The 17,995-nt window shown below is 43.9% G+C and overlaps 1 pseudogene; it reads left to right on the plus strand.

Annotated features, from left to right (window-relative positions):
- Positions 1–13,736: 13,736 nt before the first annotated feature.
- Positions 13,737–13,854, plus strand: LOC124727927 (annotated as a pseudogene).
- Positions 13,855–17,995: the final 4,141 nt, after the last annotated feature.

Genomic DNA, 17,995 nt, shown 5'->3' on the forward strand with positions numbered 1-17,995 from the left:
CTCGCTTCACCTCTCGCCTACTACTGACTTCCTACGAACGCTAAAGTGCGGTCTCTCCTGCCAACAATGCTTTCTGGTGCAGACAATCCCTGCTACCATTACAAAATGTATCAGTGCGCGGTCTTTCCCCTCTTTTCTTAAAATGTATCCATACGCGGTCTCTCCCGCCCTTTTTAAAGTTATATCAATATGCGGTCTCTCTTGCCAACAATACTTTGGTGCAGACATTCCCTGCTACCACAATTATTTCTAACATGACAAATATTAATTATTCCTACTTAATCCTATTAATAAAATATAAACATCTTCATAAATTGTGGTTTGACAATAGACAATAGAAATATACACGTCTTACAACAATAATTCTTTAACCACGAATATGACGTTTCCCATCATTTTATTTCAACGAATTATACATTAACGACGGGTTTACGAGATATCCTCAATTTGCTGGTGCTCAAAAACGCCATGTACAATTATGGACTTCAAAGGAAAGCCAATAAGGCGCCTCGTGACTATGCACCGAAGAGAGATGGCGCGCATGAGACGCAGGTGGCGTTCTTCCGTCTCGTTGGTCTAGGTTCAAACGCACGTTCAGAATATCTGACATGCTACATAACGCTCTCTACGTTTGGAAAGACTCCCCAAACTAGTGTTCCACTCTGTGACGTCACAAACACGTTACGCTCAACGCTCTAATGTCCGTGTGACGACGGCTTTATTAACGCAAGTCTTACGAGCACGTTTAGTGTTTTGGAGGAAGCATTCTTTGTCGCTGCGTCCCCTTTCTTTTGCTATTTTTTTAATAGAAATATTTCTCTGGCTGCGCATGCCATCTGTGCTTCTGCGATGTTTATTTTCCTCGCCAGTGGCGCGGGACAAAGCAGAAGTGAGGCTCTCCTCACGGGAGCAGCGCAGGGACGCAGAGACAGTGGGGCCGTGTAGAGGCCAGCGCGCCATTTAGCGTAATGTCTGCGCGGCCGCTCAAGTTCTTGCGGCGCTCCGCACTCACTTTCCGCTGCATTAACCGCCCACAGGACCGGCCGTTTGCCCAGCGCCCTACCACACCGTCTTTCCCCAGCAGAGATTACGCAACGTGCTGGAGATTCAACACCGGGTCACCGCGGTAATGGGTGTGTCTTACTGTCAGATGTGATCTTTTATGTCACGATTGTAAACTAATCCGTGCTTTTCATTTTGAGCTCAGATCTCAGTTTCCACAAATGTTACCTTATACATACTGAGGTAACAAAAGTCGTGGTGTACCTCATAATATCCTGTCGGCCCCTCTTTTGCCCTGCGAAGTGCAGGAACTCGACGAGGCAAGGACTCCACAAATCTTCAGAAGTTCCTTGCAGAAATACTGGACCATTCAGCCTCTATAGACGCCCCTAATTGCAAAAATGTTGCCGCTGCAGGATATTGGGCACGAACTGACCTCTCGATTGTGTCCTTTAATTATTCGATGGGATTCATGTCGGACAGTCTGCGTGGCCAAATCATTCGCTCGAACGGTCCAGAATGTTCTTCAAACCAATCGCGAACAATTATGGCCCAGTACATAGAGCATCGTTTTTGGGAACATGAAGCCCATGAATGGGCCGCATATGGTCCCCAAGTAGCCGAACATAACCATTTGTAGTCACTGATCGGTTCAGGTGGACCAGAGGACCAAGTATATTCCATGGAAATACAGCCCATCCATTATGGACCCACCACCAGCTTGCACAGCGCCTTGTTGCAACGTGGGTCCATGGCTTCGTGGGATCTACGCCACACTCGATCCCTACCATCAGCTCTTACCAGCCGAAATCGGGAATCATCTGGCCAGGCCACGGTTTTCCAGTCCTCTAAGATTCAACCGATATGGTGCCATAGAACTATAAGTTAATAGTTGATGTATTCCTGATTCGTGTCTCACTGGATCAAAATATCTTTTTAGTCAAGGGAATGAGACAGCGTTGTAACCTACCCTGAAGTTATTCAAAAATGGCTCTGAGCACTAAGGGACTCAACATCTGAGGTCATCAGTCCTCTAGAACTTAAAAAATGGTTCAAATGGCTCTGAACACTATGGGACTTAACATCTGTGGTCATCAGTCCCCTAGAACTTAGAACTACTTAAACCTAACTAACCTAAAGACATCACACACATCCATGCCCGAGGCAGGATTCGAACCTGCGACCGTAGCGGTCACGCGGTTCCAGACTGCAGCGCCTAGAACCGCTCGGCCACACCGGCCGGCTGAAGTTATTCAATCTGTATATTGGGCAAGCAGTAAAAACGAAAGAAGAATTTGGAGTAGGAATTAAAATCCATGGAGAAGAAATAAATACTTCGAGGTTTGCCGACGGCATTGTAATTCTGTCAGAGACAGCAGAGGACCTGGAAGAGCAGTTGAATGGAATGGAAAGTGTCTTGAAAGGAGGATATAAGATGAACATCAACAAAAGCAAAACGAGGATAATGAAATGTAGTCGAATTAATTCAGGTGATGCTGAGGGAATTACATTAGGAAATCAGACACTTAAAGTAGTAGATGAGTTTTGCTATTTGGGGAGCAAAATAACATTATGGTTGAAGTAGAGAGGATATAAAATGTAGCCTAACCATAACAAGGAAAGCGTTTCTGAAGAAAAGAAATTTGTAAACATCGAGTATAGATTTAAGCAAAAGGAAGTGTTTCTGAAAGTATTTGTATTGAGTGTAGCCGTGTATGGAAGTGAAACATGGGCGACAAACAGTGTAAACAAGAAGAGAATAGAAGCTTTCGAAATATGGTGCTACAGAATAATGCTGGATATTATATGGGTAGATCACATAACAAATGAGGTGGTTCTGTATAGAATTTAGGTATTTGTGGCACAACTTAACTAGAAGAAGGGATCGCTTGGTAGGACACGTTCTGGGGCATCTAGGGATCATCAGTTTAGTATTGAAGGGAATCATGGAGGGTAAAAATCGTAGAGGGAGACCAAGAGATGAATACCCTAATCAGATTCAGAAGGATATAGGTTGCAGTAGTTATTCGGAGATGAGGAGGCTTGTACAGGATAGAGTAGCATGGAGAACCGCATCAAACTAGTCTCTGGACTGAAGACCACAATAACAACAAACGTTTTTTAATAGTGTCTGATAATTTGTTATTAACTTAACAAAAGCATAGTCTGTAATATTCAGTCTTATAGAAATATAGATGCGCTCTTTCTGAGGAGTCCGTTTGTTCGAATGTCTTGATCTATAAGACAGCTTGCACTACTTGCGGTAAGATACTTTACAGTTTCTTGTTTTAAGTTTAGTATTTCATATGTTGTAAAGATTCTGCTATTAAATAGAAACAGTGATCAAGTGAGGAAAACCTCAGGCTTCTACTAAGTGAGAATAATGAAATAATTTTTATATTATGTGGAGAAATACTGTAAATTTGTATCGCACTGTTTGTAATGGAGCTCTCATTAGCTTATTTCCTTCTTGACTGGACATTGTACTATACTTTCCTTTCCTGTTTTATAATATGTTCACGGATGTTGGACATTTTGTTTATGTGTACTACAGACAGAACAGCATGACCAGTATAACGACAAGGGAGGAAACGTGCGTTTTAATAGAGCTGACATAGGGATTTTACGCTTGTTCATTTCGTAAATAGTATATCTGCGAGCTAGACACAGCCAACTGCCGCTACTTTCTCGTATACGACGTCGAGACAAACAAACCGTACGCATATGCTGCATCGTTTCTGAGCGTTCAGCAGCACGTTGACGTCCAAAATCAAGGTCCGTGTGTCTACGGCCTTAGTGTGGACTACTGATGGTGCTCGTTTCTGTGACTTCGTGAGCGCCGCGGTACTTTTTTTTTTTTTTTTCGAAGTAAAAGACATCATTTAAGTCAAGTTTACCTCAGCGGAGACTTACAGTTAAGCTGGGTATTGACTGATTGCGGCAGCGCGGTAGACCTGTCCAGCTTGGTACGTGGAAGCCACGCCCAGTCGTCACTTGACTTCACTCCGCGGCAGGTGGTCGCCACAGACAGCTGGTTACTCTTCAAATTTTATAGTCCTGTCTTCCTCAGTTGCGTGTGATATTACGGTGTATTAATAATTTTTACTTATGGACCGTCTGACAGCAACTGAATAAAAACAATCAGATATTTGATAAGATAACCACAAATGAAAGTTTCAAAATCATATATTGGTACAGATATGTGGATGACATTATTTGTCTGGTAGATGAGCCAAGTGAAAAAATAGATGAACTCCATTCAGAAATAAACAAAGCTCATCAGAACATAAAATTCACACTTGAAAAAGAAAAAGAAAATCAAATAAATTTTCTTGACATTACAATTAAAAAAGAAAATGGTAAACATACATTTAACATCTTTAGAAAACCAACAGCCACAGACACAATAATACATTCCACATCCAACCACCCCCACAGCCAGAAACTTGCAGCACTAAGACACATGTTACATAGATCAAACAGACTCCCACTCAGCAAGAGAAACTATGAACAAGAAATGAGTACAATCATACAAATAGCTGGGAACAATGGGTATGACACACATGTGGTACACAAGCTCAATCAAAAAATAAAAACACAAATAAAAAACAAACACAACAGTTCCACAGTACAAAAGAACTCACAAGCTGAAAACTTACAAACACACTCAACAAACACACACAATGACAACACCACACAGAAAAGAACCAGATGGTACACCATGACGTACACACATAAAGTAACACAGAGAGTTGCAAACATCCTAAAGAGACAGGGCTTCAAAATAGCATATAAGCCTGGACAAACCCTTCAATCACACCTAAGCCAGCCAGCCAGCTACCAAGAGAGACAAATTCCAACAATCAGGAATATATAAACTTGAATGTCAAAGTTGTGATGCAGTATACATAGGCATGACATGCAGGAATTTTCAAACAAGATACAAAGAACATATCAGATGTTGGAAGTATGAAACAAACCATTCCACATTTGCAGAGCATTTAAAACACTACAACCATCATCCTACAAACATGGAACAAGAAATGAAAATAATGAGAATAAGCAACGATGACAAACATCTTATACAAATGCAAGAAAACTTCCACATCCAGAAAGCCATAGCAGAAAACAAACATGTGATAAATGAACAAACACATATCAGCACAGGCTCCCTACTACACTTAGTAAAGGAAATGATAACATAAAACAAAAAATAATAAAAAAAAAGAAAACTCTTCCCCACATCATCTGGAGACACACACACACACACACACACACACACACACACACACACACACACACAGTACAAAAAAAAATATATCACACCAAAACACACACACACACACACACACACACACACACACACATACACAAACGCACACACAAATGCATACACGAACAGACCACAGATACTTCAATAGTTACACTCATAAGTTTGGCAATAACATTCGATCTTTGGCAAAAACATTTGACAGTCGGCAACAGAAACCAAAACATTGCTTTAAAACAAGCGTTCAGTGCATAGTGTTGTGGAATGGGGAAAAAAACCGCAAATTGGCGTTCATAAGAAGAAGAACAACACCAAAAATGCAACAGGAGCGTAATATGTAGGAAATTGTCCACGCAACCTGTAAGTACAGTTCAAAACATTACTACTTAATAGGAAATACCAACCACCAGAACTGTTTATAACCTATAGGCACAATGATAAATATGTAAATAAAATAGCTAACATATGTACATATTCCAGGCCACTGATGATGCCTTGCAGAAAATAAAGGCGAAAGGCGTATGACACTAAAATTGTGTTTTATTCAGTTGCTGTCAGACGGTCCATAAGTAAAAATTATCAATAAGCTGGTTACTCACTTCGTGCGAGAATGCTACGAATACGACACGTACGGCGGCTTTCTTTATACTGGTGTATACTGTATAATCGAAACATCAGTATCACTGGTCAAATGGTAGAGAGCAGTGGGATTGGAGCCTGCTAGTTTTGAAACTTCTGCATACAACATTCAAATAACAGTAACATTTATAATCAGCAGAATTTGCTGGACAGAAGTACAACAGTATCACAAAGAATTCGCTTTGACCTAATGGAAGTAAACAACGGAGTTGATAATTACACAGTGTAATACTTTAAAAGTTTATAATTAAATTTTTAAGAAAAAAATTAGTAAAACTTTACAAATCCTCAACTCCTAATTACATATATACCAAATGGTCAAATGGTCAAATGGTAGAGAGCAGTGGGATTGGAGCCTGCTAGTTTTGAAACTTCTGCATACAACATTCAAATAACAGTAACATTTATAATCAGCAGAATTTGCTGGACAGAAGTACAACAGTATCACAAAGAATTCGCTTTGACCTAATGGAAGTAAACAACGGAGTTGATAATTACACAGTGTAATACTTTAAAAGTTTATAATTAAATTTTTAAGAAAAAAATTAGTAAAACTTTACAAATCCTCAACTCCTAATTACATATATACCAAAACGTTATTAAAAATTTAGGGATTGGCTACAAATTACACTTTATTAACTCGCTATATCTACATGACGACGAGCTCATTTCGCCTATTTTGACCATTTTCTAGTGATCGTATGTATTAGCAGTTGCTTGCTTTAAGTCACAAATGTTACGATGTATATTACAATATTGCATCCTGGAGCGTCTTTTTGGAACCCGCTCAAGTGTTGTGCCGTTGGTAAGTTTTGTATGTCATCACGTTTATAACAGCATTTATATCTGTTTGTGACCACCTTTATAAGACTCGTAAAGTGTGAATTGCAGCAAAAGCCTGAAAGAATAAATATATGCAAGGTGATTCAGCGGCCCTTACCTATCGGTTTTATGCAACCCACAGTGCCTTTAAATACCACTTGCACTATGCACGTATTCTCTCGCTCGCTACTCGCAAACTATTAGCACTGCACGAAAAATGAACAGGATCTTTTTGTAGACAATTCAATTTGGTTAAATTTTGTTATGGAATACATTTTCGCTAGAGGCTGTAGTTTTCAAATTATTCAAGAAAAACGTACAAAAGTGATCTTCATTTTCCTTCAGTAAGTCCAAAACGGTGGCCTCCAGTGATTTAACTACATTATATTTTCTACAAAATATTCTGTTCGCTTTTCTGCACGACTAATAGTCTGTGCGTAGTGAGCGAGAGAATGTTAAAATCGTGCGCATGTTCTTTGAAGGCACTGCAGGTTGCATGAAAGCCGTAGGCAGGGCAGCTGAATCGCCGCATATAATACACTCCTGGAAATGGAAAAAAGAACACATTGACACCGGTGTGTCAGACCCACCATACTTGCTCCGGACACTGCGAGAGGGCTGTACAAGCAATGATCACACGCACGGCACAGCGGACACACCAGGAACCGCGGTGTTGGCCGTCGAATGGCGCTAGCTGCGCAGCATTTGTGCACCGCCGCCGTCAGTGTCAGCCAGTTTGCCGTGGCATACGGAGCTCCATCGCAGTCTTTAACACTGGTAGCATGCCGCGACAGCGTGGACGTGAACCGTATGTGCAGTTGACGGACTTTGAGCGAGGGCGTATAGTGGGCATGCGGGAGGCCTGGTGGACGTACCGCCGAATTGCTCAACACGTGGGGCGTGAGGTCTCCACAGTACATCGATGTTGTCGCCAGGGTCGGCGGAAGGTGCACGTGCCCGTCGACCTGGGACCGGACCGCAGCGACGCACGGATGCACGCCAAGACCATAGGATCCTACGCAGTGCCGTAGGGGATCGCACCGCCACTTCCCAGCAAATTAGGGACACTGTTGCTCCTGGGGTATCGGCGAGGACCATTCGCAACCGTCTCCATGAAGCCGGGCTACGGTCCCGCACACCGTTAGGCCGTCTTCCGTTCACGCCCCAACATCGTGCAGCCCGCCTCCAGTGGTGTCGCGACAGGCGTGAATGGAGGGACGAATGGAGACGTGTCGTCTTCAGCGATGAGAGTCGCTTCTGCCTTGGTGCCAATGATGGTCGTATGCGTGTTTGGCGCCGTGCAGGTGAGTGCCACAATCAGGACTGCATACGACCGAGGCACACAGGGCCAACACCCGGCATCATGGTGTGGGGAGCGATCTCCTACACTGGCCGTACACCACTGGTGATCGTCGAGGGGACACTGAATAGTGCACGGTACATCCAAACCGTCATCGAACCCATCGTTCTACCATTCCTAGACCGGCAAGGGAACTTGCTGTTCCAACAGGACAATGCACGTCCGCATGTATCCCGTGCCACCCAACGTGCTCTAGAAGGTGTAAGTCAACTACCCTGGCCAGCAAGATCTCCGGATCTGTCCCCCATTGAGCATGTATGGGACTGGATGAAGCGTCGTCTCACGCGGTCTGCACGTCCAGCACCAACGCTGGTCCAACTGAGGCGCCAGGTGGAAATGGCATGGCAAGCCGTTCCACAGGACTACATCCAGCATCTCCACGATCGTCTCCATGGGAGAATAGCAGCCTGCATTGCTGCGAAAGGTGGATATACACTGTACTAGTGCCAACATTGTGCATGCTCTGTTGCCTGTGTCTATGTGCCTGTGGTTCTGTCAGTGTGATCATGTGATGTATCTGACCCCAGGAATGTGTCAATAAAGTTTCCCCTTCCTGGGACAATGAATTCACGGTGTTCTTATTTCAATTTCCAGGAGTGTATTTCTTTCTTCGACGTAATACGTGCCGTGGGCCAACCACAAAGATAACTTTTGGAATTATTAAAAATGCTTTTTGATCAATGAGTACAAATGCAAAATACAAATATAAAAGAATTAGTGAAATTTAACGAATCCTGAACTGCAGATTAAATGTACGTCAGAACATTACAAATGAAAAAAGTTTCAATCTTATTCTGGGAGGCGAAACAGACATCTCAAACAACCATAACGAATGAAAAAGAAGTAAAGCTGTGAGGACGGAGCGTGAATCGTGCTTGGGTAGCTCAGATGGTAGAGCACTTGCCCGCGAAAGGCAAAGGTCGCGAGTTGGAGTCTCGGTCCGGTACACTGTTTTAATCTGCCAGGAAGTTTCACATCAGCGCACACTCCGCTACAGAGTGAGAATCTCATTCTGGAACCATAACGAATGACCAGAACCAAGTCGTGAAACCACTGACACCACCACCTCACTAACGCCATCGAAACAACAATGCCGTTAAGAAAAAGACAGTTGTATTAAATGCACCAAACAAAAGCAAGTGAAGATGTTTTCGACTGTGTCTTGATGTTATAACATTGTCTTCAATGCATCACGAATAACCTCGTTTAACACACGCTAGATGGTGTCGAAACAGGTCTCTGGCGGAAGACCCTCTGATGTGTGTCATGTATTGTGGCTCTTTTTACCCGTGAACCCACGGCCGCTGACAGTCACGGTGGCCGAGCGGTTCTAGGCGCTTCAGTCCGGAACCGCGCGACTGGTACGGTCGCAGGTTTGAATCCTGCCTCGGGCATGGATGTGTGTGATGTCCTTAGGTTAATTAGGTGTAAGTAGTTCTAAGTTCTAGGGGACTGATGGCCTCAGTGCTCAGTGCTCAGAGCCATTTGAACCACGGCCGCTGGCATTCGAACGCCGGCTACAGCAGGTCCGCTGCCGACTCGGCTGAGGCATGGACCGCTTGTTCAAATGTTCAGATGTGTGTGAAATCTTATGGGACTTAACTACTAAGGTCATCAGCCCTAAGCTTACACATCACTTAACCTAAATTATCCTAAGGACAAACACACACACACACACATGCCCGAGGGAGGACTCGAACCTCCGCCGGGACCAGCCGCACAGTCCATGACTGCAGCGCCCAAGACCGCTCGGCTAATCCCGCGCGGCGGACCGCTTGACACGTACTGCCGCACCAAAAAATGGCTCTGAGCATTATGGGACTTAACATCTTAGGTCATCAGTCCCCTAGAACTTAGAACTACTTAAACCTAAGGACATCTCACACATCCATGCCCGAGGCAGGATTCGAACCTGCGACCGTGGCAGACCCGCGGTTGCGGACCGCAGCGCCTAGAACCGCACGGTCACCGCGGCCGGCTACTGCCGCACAGCTCTCTGTTCACTACAGCGAGGACGACCGTACACCCGTAGACTGCCTTGACCCCGATTTACACGAATTACTTTCTGGGCAATATTGACTACTCGAAGTGCGTTCGCCTTTCGTGCCTGTGTGTAAATCACTCACAATCGCGCCGGAATGTGTCTGTGACGTCAGTGGACAACACATTGTGCCGAGTATGGAGTTCTGAATTCCGAGTATACTGCACATTCCGCATGCACAGAAACAAGGGACTATGCCGGCCTCTGATAACATAGAAAGTGTCCTATCGTGGCCCATAACATGAAAAGTATCCTATTGTGGTCGAGCTCACTCCTATTTATAAAATGGATCTTTTGTGCCGTAGTGTCGTCTTAAGCTTTGTGTTGTTTTCGTGACACGCTGAGAAGTTACACAAGGTCCAGGTATTTTTTACCACTAAAAGAGAGACGGTATATCTAGAAGCAAAAAGGTATTTCGTTTTAAACAGAAAAAAAATCTACACTACGTATAAATGAGAACAAAAATAATTTCGACAGTGGAAAATTCTGAATGAGAGAAACATTTTTCATTGTTATTTGACATTTAGCAAAAAAACGAGATACAAAGGATAAAGCAAACAGGCGCTATTTATAGCTTTTTAAATATTGTTTTCATGTGTTTGCAAATATATATTCTATTTTCTCGAAGAAATAGACGTGTATGTTCTGAAATGTTTGGATGACACTTTTCCTATTCTTTGGTTCAAATGGCTCAAATGGCTCTGAGCACTATCGGACTTAACATTTGGGGTCATCAGTCCCCTAGAACTTAGAAGTACTTAAACCTAACTAACCTAAGGACATCACACACATCCAAGCCCGAGGCAGGATTCGAACCCGCGGCCGGAGCGGTCGGGCGGTTCCAGACTGAAGCGCCTACAACCGCTCGGCCACCCCGGTCGGCCCTATTCTTTCAGTTCTCAAGAATGTAGAAGATTTACCACACAACCATTGACAAGAATTTACACAATGAATTCTGTTTTGGTCATTGATGTACTCTGTTGTCACTAATGATGTTTGGTTTGTGGGGCGGTCATCTGCGCGGTCGTCAGCACCCGTACAAGTACCAAGTTTTACACAGTTCAATTTCTTTCTTTTTTCTTTTTGCACAGCCCATTCTAGCCACTGTCACGAATGATGATGATGGAGATGAAATGTTGAGGACAACACGAACACCCAGTCCTCGGGCAGAGAAAATCCCCAACCCGGCCGGGAATCGAATTCGGGACCCCGTGGTCCAGAGGCAGCATCTTTTATCACTGCCTGTTCCTGCATTTTGTTACTATATTACGATTTTTTCTTTAAAAGCATAGTCCCTCATAACCTCACTTTCAGCGTTCTGGTGCCAAACTGAACAGCAGAGCGCTCTCACAACTCAGGTGGTTTTGTCACTGACGTGTAAACGAAAATGAGCACTCGAGACAGACGAGATTGAGTACACGAATAAAATGCAAGGGGTCCTGCAGTAGACTCATTTGTCTCGCTTAGGCGGTTGAGACGAGAAAAACGATTGCGTAAAATGGGCTTTATATCAACTCTTCGCAACCGCCGGTACGAGCACGGCGCGTTGACTTTCCACGACCGTTGCAGCCCAGCCAGAACGGGGGACTCGACCTTGATGCAGCGCCGGCTCAGCGCCCTTATCACTGTCAAAAGACGTTGCCTGAGTCACGACAGCGATCGAGCGCTGCCCCGCGGATGCAGTGAGTACAGTCGTTGCCTCGCAGCGGCACACTTGGGATTGCTGTTGTGTGCCATCAACTCGAACTCCCGGAAATCAGACTTGGAGACATAATCTTTCGAATGGTTCAAATGGCTCTGAGCGCTATGGGACTTAACAGCTATGGTCATCAGTCCCCTAGAACCTAGAACTACTTAAATCTAACTAACGTAAGGACAGCACACAACACCCAGTCATCACGAGGCAGAGAAAATCCCCGACCCCGCCGGGAATCGAACCCGGGAACCCGGGCGCGGGACGCGAGAACGCTACCGCACGACCACGAGCTACGGACGACATAATCTTTTCTTGTATTAGTAAATAAATAACATATTTCACCAGACACGTTTCGTTTTATTAAAATATAGCCAGTGGTCTGCAAATTAGATATGTTGTATAATCGTTTTGAAACTCTGTCAGGTTCATAACTGAACTTTCTTGCATCTAAAATATGATTTTAAACTAAAGGGTGTCCCAAACATGATGCTGGTTTTGGAGGTAGCCTACTATAAAAGGAATTTATTTATTTGACAAAAGCAAACAAAATGAATCAGTCTCTTCAGGAGATGTTGAGGTTTAAATGTGAAACAGAATATCGGGCATATGACCCTCCCCCCTTCCCCATAGGCTCTATCCCCTGCTAGCCATACTCGCGATCGCCCGGTCCATGATATTAACCATCACCCGCTTACACATTTCCCCGTCATCTTCGCTGAGGAAGCGTCGACATCCTTGTTTGCGTTCCAGCAGATTACGGGCTTTCTTCTGGTAAACACATGAGTTAGCGTACATCCATAGGAAAAAGTTGCAAGGCGGCAACTCACGAGATCGAGGTGGGCAGGTTTGATCTCCAAGTAACGATAGTAGTCTCTCTGGGAACTTTTCACGCAACAGAGCGATAGCGTTTCTTGAAGTGTGGCAAGTAGCACCGCCTTGGTGTTCATTTCATCCAAACTGGGCCAGAGAAAAGCAGTGAGCATCTCACGATAAAAAAGGAATCCATCCGTGAGAGCCTTTCCTTGGTCATCTTCAAAAAAAGTAACGACGATTAAACCCGCTACTCCAAATCGAACACCAAACCGTGACTCGCTGACGACGCATGTCTTTTTCGTGAATTAGTTTTGGACTCTCTGGCCCCCATATTCGGCAATTACGCTTGTTCACAAAGCCATTTAAGTGCAAGTGAGCTTCATCTGAGAAAGTAATGCGCTTGTGACACGAGAACTGTCTCGTTCCTTTTCCAGCAACCGTCGCACAAATTGCCGTCGTCATCCGCGATCCGTTGGCTTAACTTCCTGTGGTAACTGAACTCTGTACGGGTGTAAGTGCATGATTTTTGTTTAGATCCTGTGCATTGTTGCTGGACTCATGCGCATGCGCATTTCTTGAACATGGCGGCGACATGATTTTCCCGTACTCCCAATATCAGAATCACGCACAACAACATTTGTCTCACTTTGGCCGGTTCAGGGGTGTCCAGGACTTTTGATGTCTACTGTTGAACCGTTTTCTTCTGTTGCTTGATTAACCTACGAACAGTGGATTCATCTGGTGCATTGCTGTCTAGAAGAACGAACAGAACGGGGTTTCCGAACAGTTTCAGCGAAACTTTCACCATTCACCATCCACTCTCGCTGTTCCGTAATGTACCTTTCCATGCCTATTCTCCACTAACGCTGATCTGGGAAACAAAAACACAGTATCGAAACATAATCACGATGATAACTGATAACAACACGTGCAAAAATAACAGGCTTTACAAATCCGGCCTCCTTATTGGGACAGCCGTTTTACGTATTTTACTGACCACCATCGATGTTTCAATGAAACGAAAATTCAGTATCACACTCCTTCCACTTGCTCTCGCAATAACGTAATTACAACAAGCCCTATACTTTCTAGAGCCAACGGCCTTGCCGCAGTGGTAACACCGGTTCCCGTCAGATCACAGAAGTTAAGCGCTGTCGGGCTAGGCTACCACTTGGATGGGTGACCATCCGGTCTGCCGAGCGCTGTTGGCAAGCGGGGTGCACTCAGCCCTTGTGAGGCAAACTGAGGAGCTACTTGATTGAGAAGTAGCGGCTCCGGTCTCGGAAACTGACATACGGCCGGGAGAGCGGTGTGCTGACCACATGCCCCTCAAATCCGCATACAGCTACGCCTGTGGTCTGAGGACGACACGGCGGCCTGTCGGTACCTTTGCGTCTTCATAGCCTGTGCGGGAGGAGTTTAGTTTAGTATACTTTCTAGAAACTTAATGTATAATTAACAGAACCTACCGTGTGACCTCATTCGGGATGTATACCTTCGGTATTAAGCCAGCAAAGATGCCGTATTTTTTAGATTCCCGAACTGGTATTTTCCCATTTCGCTGCTTGCGTCTTTCCATTATTCTTCACGTGTAGTTTCCTCCTGGTACTCTCTTCTTTGCGTTCCACGGCAACTCTATTGTTTTATATAGCTCTATCAGAGCTAGACACGTGTCGCTGTTGATTTTCGCCTTGCCCAAACACCTGGACTACCTTCTCGACTGCACGAGCGAAGCACACACAAATGTCTGAGCGCCCGGCTCCGGATCGCTGCGCGGTACTCCACGCGCGGCAGCCGCATGCTGCAGTACGGCACTCTGTGTGCAAACGCTGCCGCGGGCGGTCGATACCCAGATTAAAATGTACCACAATGAATGATGTACCAAGTGTTCAGGTCTCGTAGTACAGCATACAATCCCCAGAAAACACACACGTTACAAGTATAGAATCTTCTTCTGTCGATTTTTATAGTTACTAGTCCTTCATTGTTTCGATGTGGGAATGATTTCTATCTACACCCAGCGTCTCAGTAAGCAGTATTGCCACCCGTTCCAGTTTTTTACCCTACACCACTTATTCCACTACCAACCAGTTACATATTAGTCCAAAAGTTTCTGTTGTTTGAAAGTTCTTAGAAAATCGGGCATTATATGGTAACTAGCACAAAACATACTGAGTAGATTTTGAACGAGAGTCTGAAATAAGACTGTCAATATTTTTAAAAATGTCGGGAATCCGATACATCCATATTTATAGAAGTGTAACATGGGCTCTCGGTGTATCGAGAACAGTATCCATGTGTCGATATATCTACATATCTGCCCACAAAAATATCGGCTGCACATTGTAAATATACTACCGATTTTAGAGCTATATATTTAAGTATTGTTTCATTATTAGATATTCTTTACAATAACAAGTTAGCAGCCTGCCTATTATCCTTAGAGCAAGAATTGAAAGAAAAATGATGCACATTCACGCTTGGCGATAGCCACTTCGCTGACAATAGTAACTGCCTGTAAATGGCAGGATAGAAGGTGCCCGAAGGGCTTCGTCGCATATCGGATTTGTCTGGAACACATCCTGTTGACTTCTCTGTTTTTCTTTTTTTTTTCTGCCAGCGCCAGCGACCAAGCTATGGTAGTGTCAAAACTGCGTGGTGAAGCTAAACGTTGCAGTTTCTGTTGGTAGCGCCTAGCGCCGATTACGCAGCCAAGACCAATCTTGTCATTTAGATTTTTGTTCACCATTTTCACCAATTGTTTTTGAAAGATGCCGATCTGAAGAAATAGCACACTATTCCCGTTAAAAGTTTTTTTAACGCAACTAGAGTGCTATTTCTTTATATCGGAAATCTTGTTATTCGATTCACATCGCCACCACCATTGTAATCGGACTTCTTCTTTTGTGCAACATATACAAGGCTCCACAAGGACGTAATGAAAGCTCGTAAAGTGATAAGATTCCTTCATACAGTGCAAGTAAAAAACAATTTTAAAAGAACGATTTTCAATATTTACCTAAAATTGTGAAAAAGATGATAGAAAATAAAAATATCGACACCCGATGTTGCCATTTTGGTATCGATATATCGAGAGAAAAACATCACCGATATTTACAGACACTATTTGAAAATAATATTGACATATCGGTATTGTATCAACAACGCTAGTCTGAAACGCCTGGTGTTATGCCGATATGAGGAATGAAAACATTTGTGTCAATAACGTAATGTGACGTATTGTGGTCTTAATCATCCATTACATTTTCGCCACAGTAAAAGAGAAATAACAGCAAGTATGGTTCTCTGCGTTTCTCACAGAAGGTCAAAAAATGTGATCAGCGTGGATGTCCTGACCCACCCAGGAACGAGTGTAGCGTCCAATGTAGTGTGCAGTAAAGGCGACCAGTACTACATGTAGCGGGAAAAGAAAACTGTTTCTGATACTCTAGCCACGTCGATTAAATCACTTAACTGCGGTGTTGATCAGCTGATGGAGATCCAGGAGAGTTCGAGATTTGGTGCTAAAATTTGCTTCGAAGCAGATATAAGTAGTTCAGTTTCTTTGCACTATTTAACACGTCTAGTCATTGGTAGAACGCACAGTTGTTTGTCACATATTGATTAGAAACTGAACAACAACGAGGTTCATAAACATCAACATAACTCTCATTACCAGTCCCAAATCGTCGTATTTGTTTTAACGATTAATTCCTCTGTACGTGCGATTAGCAACAAATCACACATTGCTAACCCAAGGAAGTGGCGCAATGGGCAGTGGCGAATGCACGTAATACTCGAAAGGAGCGGTAATCACCGCTCAGCAATTTTTTAGGCGCCTTGTCACGGATTGCGCAGCCCCTCCCACCGGAGGTTCGAGTCCTCCCTTGGCATGATGGGTGTGTGTGTTGTTCTTGGCATAAGTTAGTGTATTGTGTAAGTCTAGGGCCCTATGACCCCAGCAGTTTGGTCCCTTAGGAATTCACACAGGTTTGAACATTTGAGCGGTCACCACCATTAAAGGTTTCATTCGTTTCGTTAAGTTTGTTAATCCATATTCCCCTATGATTCCCTTCTAAAGTGCGAGTAGATTACTGTTCTCATCATTAGCAGTGTAAGCTCATGTTCCATCTCTAGCGACCTCGCCGTTGACGGAAAATGGAACTCTATTTTCCGTACATTTTTAAACATTGGTCAAAGGAAAATCGTGTATCGGAATGTAGCCATATGTTTGATTCTCCGAAAGAGTAGCAATTTGCTATCGAGTCTGACAACTGGCTCCTTTAGATGCAGAACGCTCCAATAGTGTGCTCGTGGTCCGATGGTATGTACAGCAATCAACAATGCCGATTCGATATTGCAGGGACAAAATCGTGCAATGTTTTGCTCTGCGCTATTCTGGTACAACTGTTCGTTTCCTCCTATACACAGCTCTGCACTTAGTTATTGGAGAGCTGTTTTACGAGCTGCTTCGTTGTAGAGATTTCCTTCGAATCAGTGGCCAGAATATCTAGTTATCTTCAGCATATCTGATATTTGCTCGGAAGACTTGCTAAACCTAGGTCAAAAACTCATGACTTTAATACTGCTGTTGAACGCACTTCCGAAGGATTCGTTGCTAACTGTCGATAATATTCGTATTATGTCCACACATAATGCAGCAGTGTTGGTCCAGCCAACTACATTAGGAGTCAAGAAACATAATTGCTCTAGATATTTCTGATCTAATCCTGTGGTAAAATCTGTTAAAAAAATTACAGTAGTATATTCACGGATATCGTACTACACAAGAATGTGTTTCATAAATGATATCGGTGGTAACAGAACTCCTATCTTTTACATATTGTGTGATATGTTGTCTTTGACTGGTCTTTTCCCCGTGACGTTGCTCATGTATGCATTCTACACGTATAATGCACATGTCTCCTCTTATCCCCCTGTCCTCCCCTTTTGTGTCCACCTTTTCCTTCCTCCGCCTCTCTGTCCCACTTATCCTCTTAACTCTATCTGTCCATCTCCATCTTCCCACTGGTTCTGTCTCTCACCCATCCTCCCCCTCTCGTTGTCTATCTCCTCTGTAGACTCTCTCTGACTGTATCTTCCTCTAACCTCTGTCTATCAATATCATCTTTTCCTTTTCTGCCTTTTTCCTCCCCGTTCTTTCATTTCCACCAGCCAGGTACCCCTCTACATGCTACCCCTCTATATCTTGTACCTGCCTCCTGTATCTCCTCCTCCTCCCCCTCTCTGCCTGTCCATCTCCTCCCATTCCCCTGGTCACATCACTATGGTCACTTTCTCATTATCATCTCCTGCCCCCCTCCCTTCTGCTCAGCTGTATTCACCTGCACA

Source organism: Schistocerca piceifrons, chromosome 1 (genome assembly GCF_021461385.2).
Source record: "Schistocerca piceifrons isolate TAMUIC-IGC-003096 chromosome 1, iqSchPice1.1, whole genome shotgun sequence".
In the NCBI taxonomy this organism is placed as follows: Eukaryota; Metazoa; Arthropoda; class Insecta; order Orthoptera; family Acrididae; genus Schistocerca; species Schistocerca piceifrons.